Genomic DNA, 17,926 nt, shown 5'->3' on the forward strand with positions numbered 1-17,926 from the left:
CCACTCATTGCTAATGGTTAAGAGTTAGAATGATGTTACATCGATGAGTTTTCCATACGCTGTAATTGCTTAGTTAGTCAAAGCCAAGTTGGAGACAGTGACTACCAAAAGCCGCATTGTGTAAAAATGCCTCACTTCATCCCCTCATAAAATAAAGTTGTGAATGTGTAATACGAACGTATAGGCCGTTTAGGAAATAATTCAGACTGTCTTTACACAAACACATATGAAACACATAAGACATTCTCACAAGGATGAATAAGAAGCTTTGAGAATGTAAGAGCGCGAGAACATTTTCACTATATCCGGAAGTCAGTTCAGTATATCCGGAAGTCAGTTCAGTAGTTTAGCAATTTTACAGAAACAGGAGCAAAATAGCTTTAAACTAGAATGAAATGTTTTGAATACTGGGTGACCAAACAAACAGATCATTTTTTCACATTTCAAAACTTTTTTCAAAACTTTTTTAGAAATACTTTTTTCAACCTTTCAAAAATTAAAATGATTAAAACCTTTTAGAAAATATTCTTTCAAACTTTCAAAATCAAAATTTCAAACCTTTTTTCGAAATACTTTTTCAACCTTAAAAAAAAATTGCAACCTTTACTAGATTTATTTTTTCCCCTTCATTTAATTGAAGCTTCGTATAGCTTGTCATCCACCATGAAACCAATAGTTTTTCCCAAGAAGTGCACAAACCGCCCCGCCAGGCAAGCTAAATCAAACACTTCAATGATATTTAAAGAAACTTTTGCATTGCTTACAAACAAACTGTGTTTGAATTTATAATCCTTGAATATCTGCTGCACTGCAATTGACTATTGTATGTAACTTCCCTTGGGAGAAAATGCTGAAAGAATAAACGTAAATGTAAAACACCTCAGAAAAACAAACTGGAGTCTTGTGTCAGCTGCATGTGGTGCTGAGGTAGCGTCTCTCTGCTCCTCGGGAGGTTGTGTCAGACTGAAGCTCCAGAGAAGGTGTTACTTACATAGTGGACGTTTTCTTTGGACTGAGGATGTGCAAGTGTTTAGAGAAAGACATAGGAAGAGTGTGTGTTTGTGTGTGCGTGTGATGGATAGAGAGAGTGTGAGAGAAAGAGAGAGTGTATGTGTGTGTGTGTAACATACACTGTGTGTGTGGTAGTGTTATTGAGTGTTTATGTAATTGTGTGAGAGAGATGGAGTGTGTGTGTGTGTGTGTGTGTGTGTGTGTGTGTGTGAGAGAACGAGAGAGAGAGAGAGAGAGAGAGTGTGTGACAGTGAGAGTTAGAGTGAACGTATGTGTGTGTGTGAGAGAGTGTGTGTGTATGTGTGTGTGAGAGAGTGTGTGTATGTGTGTGTGAGAGGGGGTGTATATGTGTGTGAGAGAGAGTGTGTATGTGTGTGTGAGAGGGGGTGTATATGTGTGTGAGAGAGAGTGTGTATGTGTGTGTGAGAGGGGGTGTATGTGTGTGTGAGAGGGGGTGTATATGTGTGTGAGAGAGAGTGTGTATGTGTGTGTGAGAGGGGGTGTATATGTGTGTGAGAGAGGGGGTGTATATGTGTGTGAGAGAGTGTGTATGTGTGTGTGAGAGAGGGGGTGTATGTGTGTGTGAGAGAGAGTGTGTATATGTGTGTGAGAGAGTGTGTATATGTGTGTGTGAGAGAGTGTGTATATGTGTGTGAGAGAGAGTGTGTATATGTGTGTGTGAGAGAGTGTATAGTGAGACGGAGGGGGAAGGAAAGGAGGAGGGGTGAGGGTGGCGGTTTGGCTTCCAGAACTTTCCGTCCTCACTCAGCGGAGAGAGGACGAGACGCTCACTGTGTGGTCCCCCCTGGAGTTCATGTGACCAGAGTCGCCTGGACTGTGGAGACACCAGGGCTAGGATCCAAGATGGCCGCCACCCTGGTTTGAGGACAACGAATAGACTCCAGACAGGGGTGGTAGGGGATTTAACAGTACACTGGTGCCCACACACTCTACAGCCTAGCCGTTCTCCCCCAGCTTATAGCCCAGCTTGGGGTCGTATGGCAGAGCCTAGTTTGTGGCACTTTGGCCCAGCTTAGAGCTTTGGCCCTCCTTAGCTTGGCAAGACGGCAGGAACACAGGTCATAAACCTGATCTAAGGTCGCAAGTTAGATCGAGCTCAGAGGAATTTCACATCTGGTAATTTCGGTTCAAACCATCAAACCATTTGACATTTACTCATAGAAAACAGTGTTATATTACATGTAGATAACTGAATCTGTTTTTGAGATCGGTCCATCACAGCACTGTGTCAACGTGAGGTAAATGTGTGAGCGTGCGAGCCACAAAACTCTGGTACTTTATACAAATAGAGCCATTCCTTCTGGCTAATGTAATTGGCTTCAAATCAACACACTGTGGCCACCCACCCACTCCTTGATATTTAGAGTAAGTAAGCATCGCCTCTTGACAGACAACCCTCACAAGACAAACAGCCAGCCAAATATCCAGCCAGACAGCCAGCCAGACCGCCAGTCAGCCAGACAGCTTGCCAGACAGCTTGCCAGTCAGTCATATGGTGGACATACGGCATTGCTTTTTAACAGCATTAATGAATTAGCCTTGAGGTTAAGGACTCCCCTTATGGACTCTATTCAGTTAGAGTGTGTACGGCATGAAGCAGTCTGTGTGAGGCTGGGGTTGGGGGTGAGGCTGGAGATGAGGCTGGAGATGAGGCTGGGTCTGGGGTTGGGTTTAGGCTGAGGCTGTAAACTGGAGCTGGGGCTGGAGATGAGGCTGGGACTGTAGGCTTTAGGCCAGAGCTGTGGCTGGAGATGAGGCTGGGACTGTAGGCTTTAGGCCAGAGCTGTGGCTGGAGATGAGGCTGGGACTGTAGGCTTTAGGCCAGAGCTGGGGCTGGAGATGAGGCTGGGACTGTAGGCTTTAGGCCAGAGCTGGGGCTGGAGATGAGGCTGGGACTGTAGGCTTTAGGCCAGAGCTGGGGCTGGAGATGAGGCTGGGACTGTAGGCTTTAGGCCAGAGCTGTGGCTGGAGGCTGGAGAATCTTGAGGTGAGGTGGGCCTGGCAGACCGCTGCAGAGCGTGATCAGAGGTCAGGGTAAACCAATAACGCTCCCCGCCGGCAGGCACACGCTCTCACTGAGATGAGCTCCTGCCGTGATGTCACTGACCCCAAACTGCACACCGCTGAGATGGGAAAAGAGAACGGATTAGGACTCTGTGTGTGTGTGTGTGTGTGTGTGTGTGTGTGTGTGTGTGTGTGTGTGTGTGTGTGTGTGTGTGTGTGTGTGTGTGTGTGAAAGGATGTAGGGAAAGGAAAAATGAGCCAGAGAGCCAGGGTGAGGTGAAGAGGAGGTGACCGATGGTGAGGAGGAGATGTGGGCTACAGAGTGTGTGACAGGGGAAGCGTTGGGTTGTGATGTTTGGCCGTGTCGGCAAAAGTTGTCTTTTGCTGACGCGCCCGCTCTCTGCCATTGTTCCTTTTGAGGTTCAGACGTCACATTTTCGGGAGTCTAAGAGGGAGAAGTCTTTGAAGTTGTGACCAGTAAATTGAAATATGATCTAGAGACTATGTATGGTGTGTGTGTCAGGAGAAGAGGGTTGTAAAAAAGAGATGTAAAAGTTATTTAAATGCACTTCGTAATATACATTTTGAGGTTTTGAGAAAACGATGAGACGCTATTTCTGTGCCGACACGATAAATATCACAGCACCATTTCTTCATCTCAGTATCAGTCGTCTGAAACAAGAAGGTATGAAAAAACGAACGTATCTTCAGCACAAACCAGCTTCTCTGCCGACGGGACGGCCCCCGCAGGTCTCCTGTGAACGTCAATTCCGACAGCAACCGTCAAAACAAACATGACCGGTTTCACAGCTAACCACATCTCTGAAGTAAACCGATCAGCAGTGTTTCTGACCAGCCTCCAGTCCAGACCAATCAGCAGTTCTCCTGACCAGCCTCCAGACCAGACCAATCAGCAGTGCTCCTGACCAGCCTCCAGTCCAGACCAATCAGCAGTTCTCCTGACCAGCCTCCAGACCAGACCAATCAGCAGTGCTCCTGACCAGCCTCCAGTCCAGACCAATCAGCAGTTCTCCTGGCCAGCCTCCAGTCCAGACCAATCAGCAGTTCTCCTGACCAGCCTCCAGACCAGACCACACTCCAACAGCCCACAGCTACGGTCTTTATGTCTCCTTCTGTGACGTCAGGTCCCTCACCTAAGCCTCTCTGTGGGAGGGATTCCCTGCAAGTTAACGCTTCATTAGCAGCCAAAGGCCCGGCCGTGGGGGGGGGGGGGGAAGGGGGGGGTTCACTTGGGGCGAGGGCAAATTAGGGGATTGTCGGTCTATTTGCTGATGAGGAAAAGGAGTTAAAGTTTCACTTCCACTCAACAGATTGATTGACGGGGGAAAGGGGGGGTGGGGGGGTGGAGGCGGGGAGTGGTGGTGTGTGTGTGTGTGTGTGTGTGTGTGTGGGGGGGGGGGGGTAGGGGCAGGGTGTGGGTGGGTATTACCTAAAGGAACAATCCCTAATCCACCCAGACTTAACTCACTCTGTCCTGTCATTCCATGCTAATGAGGATGATTCACGAGGAGTTTTCTCGTCGAGTGAGATGTCAGTGGGTCATCAGACGAGACACAGGACTGGGTGATTGTGAGAGTCAAGTTTATTTGTCATCAATAACCACATCTATAACCCCATTTATCGCCAGGTAGAATCCCAAAAGCAAGCACAGATGCATGGATGGAAGGTGGTGAGTGAGTTTACAGTGAGACGGGCAGGGATTCTGGCAGTGTCCTGTTTATGTGAAGCAGGATACAGAGATACTGACTAGGCATGAATATCCAGGTTCATGTTCTCTCTGACGTCGCCGTGCGAAAGCATCATGTCTATGTTAATTGGCATTCTGTGGGCTTAATGTGACTCACACACACACACATACACAAACGTGAATGCACACATACACACATGCACAACCTCACATACACAGTTACACAGACGCACATAAGAGGAGGAGGATAGGTTAGGGAAGGAGGAGAAGGCAGGAAGAAGAGCAGAGAGGAGGAGAAGAGAGGAGGAGAGGGTGTTATTTACTTTGTCTGCATCTCCCTTCAGTCTGTGTGTGCAGAAGCATGGGATTTTGCTGTGGAACACACCACATGCACGCACACACACACACACACACACACACACAGCTGAGGCACTCCACATGCAGTGTGTGTTCTTGTCAGGGCAGTCAGAGACCCTGAAGGAGGCAGGCAGGACCCTCAGGCCATGAGACACTAATGAGGCAGGAGGCGTCCTGGATTTGGCCTGTTTAACCCTTGTGTTATCTTCGGGTCATTCTGACCCATCAGTCATTGTGACCCACCGTCGTATTGCGACAAATTTACCGCATACAAAGACAAAGTGAAGCATTTTCTTTTAACAGCTAGGCTGTCTCAGACCCCCCACATTGCGATGGTTAAAAGAAAATTATTTTAATTTGTTTTTGTATTGGGTAAAATTGGGTAAACACAACGATGGTTCGTTATGAACCTTTGGGTCATGTGACCCGAAGGCAGCACGAGGGTTAAAAAGAGATGGTACCTTTGTGCTGCAGGCTGGGTCTTGAAGGCTAGCTCGTCTAACTCTACTTACAACATCTTTAGCTTTGACAAGCGTGAAATACCATTCTCTCTGTGTTGGATATTGTTATTCAAACACGGCCTCTGGACTCAATCTAAAAACCATGTGCACCTGTCCCAAGATTGTTACCGTGTGTGTGTGTGTGTGTGTGTGTGTGTGTGTGTGTGTGTGTGTGTGTGTGCAACGAGTGATTCCAGACTCATGTCAGTTGAATGTGAGTCAGCCATACCTCCAGTAACTACTGTTTCTGCAATCATCATGATCTTAATTCACCTCACTCAATCTTCTCTTCTCTCTCCTCTCTCTCCTCTCTCTCCTCTCTATCCTCTCTCTCTTCTCTCTCCTCTCTCTCTCTTACTGACCTTTCTTCTCTCTCTGTCTTTGGCCAACATTGTTCACCCCCCACCCTATTTTTTCAGTTTACTATCCATCTATTTCTCAAATGCCTTGTTCTCCCTCTTTCGGTCGGTTTATCTCTCTCACTCTCTCCCTCTGTCTCTCTCTTTCTTCCTCCTTCCTCCCCTGTCTCTCTCTCTCTTTCCTCCTCCCTCTCTCTCTCTCTCCCTCTCTCCCTCTGTCTCTCTCTCTCCATCCTGGATTTGTCCGAGTGATATAAAGAAGAGGAGTGAGAGAGAATGGGGGAACAGAGAGGAGGAAGGAGAAGAGGAGGAGGAGAGGATGTCCTAACACAGATATTGACATGTCTCTGTTAGACCCCAGTGTGTGTGTGTGTGTGTGTGTGCGTGAGAGCTAGGTTGTGTCAAAGCTGCTTGGATGGACTGCTGGGTGGAAGCCCACAGGAGAAGGATCAATCACACACCCGCACACACACACACCCGCACACACACACACCCGCACACACACACACACGCACACCCGCACACACACACACCCGCACACACACACACCTGCACACACACACACCCGCACACACACACACCCGCACACACACACACCCGCACACACACACCTGCACACACCCGCACACACACACACCCGCACACACACACACCCGCACACACACACACCCGCACACACACACACCTGCACACACCCGCACACACACACACCCGCACACACACACACCTGCACACACCCGCACACACACACACCCGCACACACACACACCTGCACACACACACACACATGCACTATCTCTTACCCTCTCACACACACACAAACCATAAACACGCAGTGACATGCACACTCTCACCCACACCCACACATAAGCATGTCTCCCCCTTTCCTCTCCTCTCTCAACTCCCAGGAGACCAAACTTTAGAAGACCGTTTTAAATCTCAATTGACTCCAGAGTATTTATCTATAGAACACGCTTATCATAAATGTCAATCATTATTTTCAATTTGATGGCAAGAAATGCGTCCGATGCAATTTTAGATTGCACTCCTAAGCGATGGGAAATTTTCAAATTTCCACGTCAGATAGTGAAAGTTTTCCCTTCCTATCTGAGATTTCCTTCCCGTGTTTCTTCAGTCCCAGCATTTAATGAACGCTGTTTTTCTCCCAGTTCTGAGTTTCAGATCCGGGAGGTCTTGAACAGCTGCCAGAGGAATAACGAGAGAAGTGTGTGAAATCTCCCGCATTCATCAGGACGTCATTCCGCGCTGCGTATCTCAGTACTGGCAGCGGCAGCGGGGAGACTGATCACGGTTAAGGTTGGGTTAATGAAGGACTTGACCCTTTCCCTTCGAAGGGTCGAGCGGTTTATCTCGGACGGTCTATCAACCGCGAGCCACTTGGCGTTTCAAACACCTATTTACATTTAGAGTGAATCTTAACAACGCACGCGACCCCCCTAACGCACGTTAGGAGTCAACCTCGTGACCGCTACACTTGGAGAAACAAATGTGTTTAAGTGAGTGTGTGTGTGTTTTTAAATGTAATTAACCATTCTTCCAAATGTCACGGTCCACTGCTTTTTATGTTCCGCTGGTTCTGATTAGAAATGGCGTGGTTTTGCTACCAATTTACGTCTATCGGTCCAAACGATCTTTTAGTGCCCTAAAAACACAATGATGTTACTGCGAGTTAGATTAGAGGCGTGAAATTGACGCGTAAAAGTTAACTTGTCTATTAGTGAGTCTCTCTTCACTTTAGGCTGCAGTCCCTCAGACTTGAGTTCATTCTGACTTTCACACATCTTTTAATTAAAACTAAATTCCCTTGCATGAAGCACACACGCACACACACCCCTTTCGCCTCCTCTTCCACCTTCGTCCTCTTGTCATCTTCTCCTCCTCTCCTCTCCTCTCCTCTCCTCTCCTCTCCCCTCCCCTCCTCTCCTCTCCTCTCCTCTCCTCTCCTCTCCTCCCCCTCCTCCCACTCTCTGAACAGGACAGCCATTGTGCCGTGTGTGAGTGCTGCCAACAGCTGGGCACGCGGCAGTTATCACAGCGCTGCCTTGGCGATGACAGAAAGAGCTCAAGCTCAAATCTGCGCGTCCGCCATCCGCACACGATGACATGACGGAACACTCCGGAGGGTGTGTGTGTGTGTGTGTGTGTGTGTGTGTGTGTGTCTGACGTGGGTTAAGCGAGAGATGGTTATTTTGGAAACGTCAGTTTGTGTCAAGTTTTTGGGAGGAACTTTGCTGAGGTGAGGAAGGAGAAGGTTTAGAGCTTGTCAGTGTGTTGGCGTGGAGATAAAGGGATGAGTTGCGAAGGGATGTTGGTAAATCTATAAAGCAGATACTCTATAAAGAAAGTAGTAACGTCACAGTAAAATAGTTGTTATAATTACAAGTATTTACTCATGTAAAATACTGTTTTAAAACACTCATAAATCAAATGAATGGCACATTCTTTTTTTTTTTATTAACAGAAAATGTGTACACACACACACCTAATGGAGAAGCCACACATGAAACGAACTAGTGATCTGTCATCAACTGTCACTATTTATGAGGGGTATTACCATACGACCTCCACTTCCCGTCACCTTTGACCCCAGTGGCATGTGCAGCTCTCTCCTTCTGTTATTGGCTGCTGAGTGGCTCCATGTTGGTGTTCCACAGCTAGATCTCAAACCTCCATCCTTGAGGCCCTGCAGCCTCTCCCCTCGGCTCTTTCCAAGCCCATTGGAGGGGAGGTCGATGTGGGAGGGGCCTGGACTCTTTTCCACCAATGAGCTTTAAGAAGCAGGCTCATGGAGAAAGTGAGGACACGAAATAGACTGTCCTACTTGTCTTCAATGTTTCTTACAGGACGTGATGTCATGGACAGGTTTTCATAGAGACTGTTATGATTTCCGTGGAAACTCAATGAGACTCAATCAGGAGACGAATGTCGAGAGAGAGAGATTTGGCTGAGAGAGGTATCTATAGCCTCTCTGCTTCAGTGCCTCAGGAATGAAACGGCAAACTTTCCTCTCGGCGTAACACAGTAACTAGCCCCCTAGATATGCTGCAGTTTTTCTTTTGGAGGCGCTGTAGTGTGCGATGTTGGAGTTGAGATGTTATTGTTGCTCTGCGTCTGGAAACAAAAACACAGACTGTTTCTTGGCCTTGTTGGCTGAAATGCGGTTGGAACTATGCATTTCTGATTCTTGATCATGTGCTGTATTTTGTAAATGAATTATTTGTTTATTGCTTTGGATAAAAGCATCTGCTATGTGAATCAAATGTTTGAAACATTTGAAAGTATCCCAGCACAGACAGACCATGTCTGTTGGGTTTGAGCAAGGTTTTACTGTCGCCTGTTGCAAGTCTTACATCATGCTGAGAACGATCTGATTAATCCTGAAACCATAACTCTCTCTCCTCACTTTGTCCCGTGGCCCGATGGAAAAATAGAGTTACGATTTGTGTGTGTACAGCATGTGTGTATATTTGCGTGTATTTATGTGTGTGTGTGGTGTGTGTTTGTGAGTGTATGTTTGCGAGTGTGTGTATGCAATAGGTGTGTGTCTGTGTGGTGTGTCCTGAATGTGTGTATTTTTGTGTGTGTCTTTAACCTCTGTTTTCCTGAGTTTGCACGCGATCAGATATACAAACTAACCCAGGGCCAGAGAAAGAAAGATAAGGATTTCTACCTTTCTGGGCGAAACAGAAGTCACAAGGCACCACAGCCTTCTGTGTCTGGCCTCCCTCACCCTCTCACCCTCTCGCCCTCTCACCCCCTCGCCTCCAGGAAACCCCCCTTAAACCTGGTGGACGTCTCCCAGAATGGGAGCCAGGATCACTATATATGCATGAAGCTGGAGAGAAGTGAGCTCCATGAATAATAGATGAACAGCTGAGACTGTAGAGGACCAGGGGATGTTGGTCTCTCTCTCTCTTTTTTTTTTTCTCTCCCCCTTCTCTCTCTCTCTCTCCCCCTTCTCTCTCTATCTCTCCCCCTTCTCTCTCTCTCTCTCTCTCTCTCGCCTCCCTTTCCGTTTATTTCTCCATCCTTTTCTCTCTCTCTCTCTCTCTCTCTCTCTCTCTCTCTCTCTCTCTCTCTCTCTCTCTCTCTCTCTCTCTCTCTCTCTCTCTCTCTCTCTCTCTATCTCTCTCTCGCTCTCTCTCTCTTTCTCTCTTTCTCTCTTTTTCTCCCCCTTCTCTCTCTCTCTCTCGCCTCCCTTTCCCTTTATTTCTCCATCCTTTTCTCTCTCTCTCTCTCTCTCTCTCTCTCTCTCTCTCTCTCTCTCTCTCTCTCTCTCTCTCTCTCTCTCTCTCTCTCTCTCTCTCTCTCTCTCTCTCTCCCTCCCTCCCTCTAACCCTAACACACATCACATGGCTGTGCATCATGCATATTTCATTGGGCATGTCTCCTTGACAGCGGTTGCCGTGGGAGCCAGACAGATGTTAGTGATACCTCACTAAGGGGCACCTGGAGAGTCTCCTGAATGCTCATTGGTTGAGGGCTCCAACTGTAAAGGAAAGCCAATCAGATGGTGAGTACAAGTGCAGTGACTGATGGGTAAGATCTTCAGATATCTGTCTTTTGAAGTCTTATTGTATTCTAACAGATGACCTAGTAATATCACTTGAGAACACTTAAAAAAACAAATCTTTCTTAAGAAAATAAATCACTTAAGAAACACTTAAGAAACACTGAAGACAGGGTGGCTCACTATGTGGACTGATGCCCTATTGCAGTGGCCCGGGTTTCGATTCCACGTACAGTAGCACACCGAACTAAAGCCTCGGTTCTCTGTGAAGATCCAGCTCTCGTTCTCATCGGACCAGGGACTGTCATCTGTTTATCTGTTTACCGCAGCATCAAAACACGTTTTATTATCTCCTCAACTTTGAGATATACATATTTGAACTCAGGGAAAATGTATTCAGATGTAAACAAACCCCTGGATATAATTGGTTTGGTTGTTTACATCTTTGCCTGCTTCTTCAAAGGCCCCCTGCCACACGTGTTGTCCTCTCAGCTCTCATGCAGCATGCATGTTTCACATTGTTTGATGCATCCGAAGGTGGTGAATCAATTTGTTTATAGTTGCTTACTCAAAGCTAGTCAGACCCAATCAGTTTCTACCGGCTTCTCCCAGCAGGCAGGACAAAGCAGGCAGGATCCACGAAGAACCAACAGTTTTTTCCGCCATTTTGTTTGCACAGGGAAAGAACAGTCACCCTCTTGTTGTCATAACCTAAGACTTTTGCTGCCATCACATACAGGAAATAAAGCACATTTTCCACCAATTAAACCGCTGAATGGAGATATATGAACGTTTTTTTCTCTCTCCTTTTAAAAGGTTTTTACCTCTCCTGTTACCGACACAGGGGTCATATTATATTTCGTGCTACATGAGATATCTTTAAACACACATCATTCCCTCCCTTGAAACCGAGCCTGTGTCGTTGTAAATCGATGGGCCTTTGCCACCTCCCGAACGCTCTCGAACACATCGCTCAGTTTAATTGTTTGTGTTGGTGTGCAGCCAGGGTTCCTGGTGTCAGTATTGTTCTTGGCTGATGGGGGTGTCTGAGGAAGCTGGTTTTCCAGACCTGCGGGGTGTGTGTGTGTGTGTGTGTGTGGGGCTCACGGTCCTGGAGTCTGGGCCGGGCGGGTGAACATCCACGACGACATCACTTCCTGTGGATGCTCCTGCCCTCGCTGCACACCAACGAGAGAAGCTGCGGTGTACACACACACACACACACACACGCACACACACACACACACACACACGCACACACACACACGCGCACACACACACACGCACACACACACACGCACACACACACACACACACACGCACACACGCACACACACGCACACACACACACCTGCACCGTGTCTACGCTTACGCATGCACAACGCCTGCACACACATGTGCACCCCTGTACCAACACACGCACACACACACACACAAGTGTGTGCACTCACACATGAAAGCTCTCACACATGCACTCAAACACGCACATGCACGCACTCATGCATACACACTGTCCTTCACATTCTCTAACATTCTCAAACACACACTCTCCCTTGCACATACACACCAGTTGCACATGCACAAACACACACACACATACAGCTGTCACTTACATGAGTCTATTTCTTAAGGGCGCCGTTTAAAGCAAAAACAAACATCAATTTTACACCAATTGAGGTCTGGCAAGGAATCGAACAAATGTTTGACTTTCAAATTAGTTGTCCCAAATTACAAGACACAACGATGGTCTGCGTGGCCGAGTCGACCAGAGAGACGACAGATGATGGAAACCTGCCTGACTGCAGGGGCAGCCCTGTGTTGTCTCTCTAACTCTCCTGTCTCTATTCTGCAGGGGCAGCCCTGTGTTGTCTCTCTAACTCTCCTCTCTATTCTGCAGGGGCAGCCCTGTGCTGTCTCTCTAACTCTCCTCTCTATTCTGCAGGGGCAGCCCTGTGTTGTCTCTCTAACTCTCCTCTCTATTCTGCAGGGGCAGCCCTGTGTTGTCTCTCTAACTCTCCTCTCTATTCTGCAGGGGCAGCCCTGTGTTGTCTCTCTAACTCTCCTCTCTTTATTCAGCAGGGGCAGCCCTGTGTTGTCTCTCTAACTCCTCTCTCTCTATTCAGCAGGGGCAGCCCTGTGTTGTCTCTCTAACTCCTCTCTCTCTATTCTGATCTCCTTTGCTGTGAGCACAAGTGAGCTCTTCATTCCTCCAGTCCCACTGCCTGTGTAGTTAATATGTACAGGCTGTGTGTGTGTATGTGTGGTGTTTGTGTGTGTGTGGTGTGTGTGCATGTAGTGGTTGTGTGTAGTAGCTGTATGTGTATGTTGTGTGTAGTTTCTTCTGTGTGTGCAGTTACTATGAAGTGGCTGTGTGTGTGACTGATGTTTTTATTAGTGTGTGTCTGGCTCCAAAGTGATGCGCCTGTTAAGAGAGGTCACAAAGGCTCATTATGTCAGCCAGCCTGCCAACTGCCTCAATCTCCCTGCTCCCCCCACAGGGATGTTATCCCCCCCCCACACACACACTCACCCCCCCCCCCCCACACACACACACACACATGCACCCCCCATACATACACACACAAACACACACACACTGGCACACCCACGCTTTTGCTTTAATTTCAATTAGTTCCACCTCGTACTCAAAACACTCACATGATACTATTGCACAAGGTCTGAATTACATGGGTGTCATTGAGCAGGCCCTTGTGGGAGAGGTTTCCTAGCAGGGAAATACTCGGTCTGAAAGCACAGGATTCCAGAATTATGTAGTTCTAATTGAGTTAGTGAGACAGTAGCATTTCTGTGAGCAGTGTTCCGGGCCAGGGTTGTTGGGAGATGAGTATTTTATGTAAGTGTAGAGTCAGTGCTGTCATGGCTGCCTCACAATGAAGGAAACACATGGTCTCTTACAGAAGTCGCACATGTCTGTGTGGTAAAATCACATATTTAACTCCTCTCTTATCCTCCCCTCCCCCCTTCATCCACAAGAATGAATACATTCACCCACATGCTGTGTCAAAGCCCCCCTTCACCCCTCACCAACTCCCCTCCACACCACCCGAAAAGTTAAAGCTGCTATACAACAGACAACAAACGCTCCCCATCCTTCGTAACATCAAAGCCACTCGCGGAGATCTAGTCAGATGAGCAAAGTGACACGTGAAACGGCTAAGAGTGCGATAACGTGGCCGTCGAGTGATAAAACGTCTCGAGCGGAGAAGGGTGGGGGGAAGGGGGGGGGCTGGCTAGGTTTGAAGACCTGCGCTGAGTTCGGGGCGTTTGAGTGACGCCGTTTCAAGCCGGAGCGCAGCTCACCGGGGTGCTGTTAGGCTCGTGTCCCTCCTCCGCATCGCTGAGGATCTGTTTTCTCTCTCACTGGAACATCAGAGAGGGAAGAAGACTTCTCTTTCGTCTGACACTGCTGTCTTCTCCTGACTCGGGCGGAAAAATAAAAGGCAGAAAGTTCGCAGCAACTTTTTAAGGTGTGCAATTATGTTATTGATTTGAATGGCGGAAGTCAAATAAGTTTAACAGACGAACAGGCCTACGGTTATATTTTGGATGAGGCCTCATTTTGGTAGTTGGTATAAAAGAGTTATGTTTTGCGAAACAAACTGAAAAGAATAACGCGATTATTGACACGTTTGCATCCCATAATAAGCACTCTCAGCTATGAGACTGACAACTTTCAGCCCCTGATACAGAATCCTCCATACCGAATACTCGGAGGGCCCAGTTCAATGTTTTTGTTGATTCGATGACGTCCCCGACGTCTAATTCTAGGGATTGGAGAAGAGAGTTCGTCCGGACCGTTTGAAACAAAAACAATCTGGGTTCTGGCTGTTCTTTGTAAATGGATCCTTGGGAAAACTCGGCCTTCGTGGCCAAACAGGACACTCTAAACGAAACCGTGCCGGGGCAACAATGACAAAAACTGTTGACTTAGTCTTCTGTAGATATAAAACTACAGGCTAACAAAAATAAATCTTCGCCTCCATTTCTGGTGCAGCTCATTTCACGTGTCGGTCGGGAGTCTCAAGTAGAAATGTGGGAGTATCGGAGGTTGGTTGTAATTTATACCTTCGGTCGGTTACGTGTGTTTGATGACTGGAGGGATGAAGATGGTGTCATTTGTTTCTTCACTTCACAGTACGCTCAGTGGGAATAATTCCTTTAGCTATTTCAGTGTTTATGATAGTGAGAGAAAAACGCAGAAATACAGAGTAAAAGAAAGAAAAAGAAAGAAAGAAAGATGAGTTCACACGTTCCTGTCCAAAATTTGGTGTGAAAAATAAAAAACGTTTCTTTTATTAATCTTGTCTCCGCTCGCGCCCGCCTCATCCGAGCAGCTGTCTTTTGCCCTGTAACAGCTTATTTAGCAGCGCTCGCTAAACGGCTTACTGACAATTTAAAGTGTATCGGTAATGAGTGTGATGGTTAACACAGCCCCTCTTTTCTGTTCTTCCTCGCGGACCCCACGGGTCCCTTCCTCCTACCCATTCTCTTCCTGACGTATTTCAACCTGCTGAATACCAGTGACAATTACTGCTCCCCAGTCCAATGAGAGGCCCTGAACCCTGGCATGACTGTTTTTGTGGGGTTGGAAGGCTGTGTGTGTGTCTGTGAGTGTGTGAGTGTGTGTGTGTGTGTGTGTGGGGGGGGGGGGGGGGGTGATGTGAAATATCGAGCGAAAAAGAGAAAGAGAGGGTGAAACAAAACAGGTCAAGGCTTGGAGACAATAGACCTACCAAGGGGAGGGGCTTCGTTTTCGGAGGAGAAGGCAGAGTTAAAAAAAAGAGTGGAGGGGGGGGGGGGTCAAGAATCAAAACGGGACATTTGCCACCGGCCAACACCAGTTCACATCCATTGACGCTGTTTCTCCTGCCAAAGCCTGAATCTGACTTGCTAATGCGCTGGGAAGCAGAAGAGCTGACCAGGGAAGGAGTTGGAGGTGGTCTTTTCACTTGAGGATGGGAGGGGTTCCCACATGGCCCTAACCCCCTCCCCTCCAACCACCCCCGCCCCCCCAACCCCCCCCCCCCCAACACCCCCCCCAACACACACCCCCCCAACACACACCCCCAGACCCCCAGCCTCCAACCCCCGCATCACACACCCCCAGCCTGCCCCCTCCCCTCCAACCACCCCCGCCCCCCCAACACACACACCCAGCCTCCAACCCCCCCTCCAACCCCTCCAACACACACCCCCAGACCCCCAGCCTGCCCCCTCCAGCCCCTCCAACACACACCCCCAGACCCCCAGCCTGCCCCCTCCAGCCCCTCCAACCCACACCCCCAGACCCCCAGCCTCCAGCCCCTCCAACACACACCCCCAGACCCCCAGCCTGCCCCCTCCAGCCTGCCCGCTCATACGTTTATTTATTAGTTTTTTCACAGGGTGTTCGGAATTGAAGATGTTTAACAAGTTGTTTTTATTAGTTTGGTTCCTGAATGTTCTGTCTGGGTCCGGAATGGCTTCGACTCCAGGCCTTCACAGAGTTCAAGTGGATTACAAGCATCTGTTACCTAATTTTTAATAATTAATTACATATAAAAAAATACATTTTGGATCTTTTTTATTTCTTCAGTTGGTTCACAATTCACACCCTATCCTTTCTAAAAACATATTACGCTATCACGAGCCAGGTTTTGGATGACAGATAAATGTTCAGTGTCAGTTCTTGTTTCCTGTTAATTTCATCAGCAGATGTTGAAATGAAGTTGCTAGGAGTGAGGAGAGGGAAGCCAAGAACAGCAGGTCTGCACACTCTGGAAACATTTTCCTGATGAGAACGTTTGGAGACGGCCTGACAAGGAGAGCTGCCCAACTTTTCCCCTCCGATACGATGGTTGTGTTTGTGTCCTTCTTGGGCGGAGGGATATTGTGAGTGGAGTGTTTATTGGGCGTAGGGATATTGGGAGCAGGGGGTTGTCTGGGATGGGGTAGGGGAGGTGGGTGAGGGGGTGGGGGAGAGGAATGGGGTAGGGGAGGTGGGTGAGGGGTGAGGGAGAGGAATGGGGTAGGGGAGGTGGGTGAGGGGTGAGGGAGTGGAATGGGGTAGGGGAGGTGGGTGAGGGGTGAGGGAGAGGAATGGGGTAGGGGAGGTGGGTGAGGGGTGAGGGGGTGGGGGAGAGGAATGGGGTAGGGGAGGTGGGTGAGGGAGTGGAATGGGGTAGGGGAGGTGGGTGAGGGGTGAGGGGGTGGGGGAGAGGAATGGGGTAGGGGAGGTGGGTGAGGGGTGAGGGAGTGGAATGGGGTAGGGGAGGTGGGTGAGGGGTGAGGGGTGAGGGAGAGGAATGGGGTAGGGGAGGTGGGTGAGGGGTGAGGGAGAGGAATGGGGTAGGGGAGGTGGGTGAGGATGGGGGAGGCTTCTGCGAGGCTCCGATCTCTCCTTTCTCCTTTATGTCTGGGGCCTCTGAGGCACAACGTGACGATGAGCTGGGGGAGGAACAGCGGGAGAGAGGGAGGGAGGGGGCCTGTCTCTCTGATACACACTCACCCCTGGAAAGGAGACCTGCTTCCCATACAATGTTTTCACGTGAAACTGGCATTTTCACTCTTATCTTTACAAAACCAAACGAGATCTGTGGAAACACACTTTTTCCCGCCCTCCCTTCTCTCCTTTTATCTTCCCCTCCTTTGGGGAGTGACCCCCCAGACCCCCCTCCACGCGTTTCATATGGAATCTGAGTAATGTATGTATCTTCTGGAATATTCTTCCAGTCCTTCTGCTCAACTGTCGCCGAGACCATCTCAGGATCTCTGGGGATACCTGGTCTTTGAAGCCATCTGTTGGACTGGAAAGGAGAGAGAGGGAGAGAGAGAGAATGAGGGAGAGAGAGGGAAAATGAGAGGAGGAGGGAGAGAGAAAGGGTTTAAGGGGGAAAGCTCAACTTGGGGTCTACATCGAAAGAAGGGGGAACTGAAAAAAGAGATGGGAGAAAGAGAAGGGAAAGAGAAAGAGTACTAGAAGGAGAAGAAAAATGTTCATTTAGTCTTTATAAGTTAAAGAAACACTCAAAAGAAGCTGTGATGAAGGGTTGTAGATATCAGGCCGGAACTTAAAACTCGACGCGCTTTCAGAACAAACGGCACACAGTCGGTGTATTGCCACCAGGTTATCACCATGTAAATTCTGCTTTGAAACATCAATGAAATGTCTTCCCTTGATGGCGACAATGCCTCTAATGTGCATCAGATAGGTGCCTGTATCGTTCCACTTGATGGCTTTGAGGGAAGATCATGCTGCTTCAGCCTGGCGATAAGACAGCAGTCCTTGTTGGGCCGAGAGCCCTGTGTCTCTTTTCTCTGTCGACGCTGTTTGATCCTGTTGCATCAACATCCCAGGATTCATCGAGTACAGGTCGGCTTGTTCAGGCCTCCACAAACAGATCTGTTTTATCCTCCATGTCCTGTTCACTTCTTC

The 17,926-nt window shown here is 48.4% G+C and overlaps 1 long non-coding RNA gene across 1 annotated transcript in view; it reads left to right on the forward strand.

Annotated features, from left to right (window-relative positions):
- LOC134036836 (uncharacterized) overlaps positions 1 to 11,185 on the forward strand; it is a 36,283-nt gene extending 25,098 nt beyond the window's left edge. Inside the window, exons 2-3 of the long non-coding RNA XR_009932456.1 lie at positions 10,380 to 10,494; positions 11,107 to 11,185. This is a non-coding gene — a long non-coding RNA (uncharacterized LOC134036836). The remainder of the gene's footprint in view (positions 1 to 10,379; positions 10,495 to 11,106) is intronic.
- Positions 11,186 to 17,926: the final 6,741 nt, after the last annotated feature.

Source organism: Osmerus eperlanus, chromosome 16 (assembly GCF_963692335.1).
Source record: "Osmerus eperlanus chromosome 16, fOsmEpe2.1, whole genome shotgun sequence".
NCBI classification, from domain to species: domain Eukaryota; kingdom Metazoa; phylum Chordata; class Actinopteri; order Osmeriformes; family Osmeridae; genus Osmerus; species Osmerus eperlanus.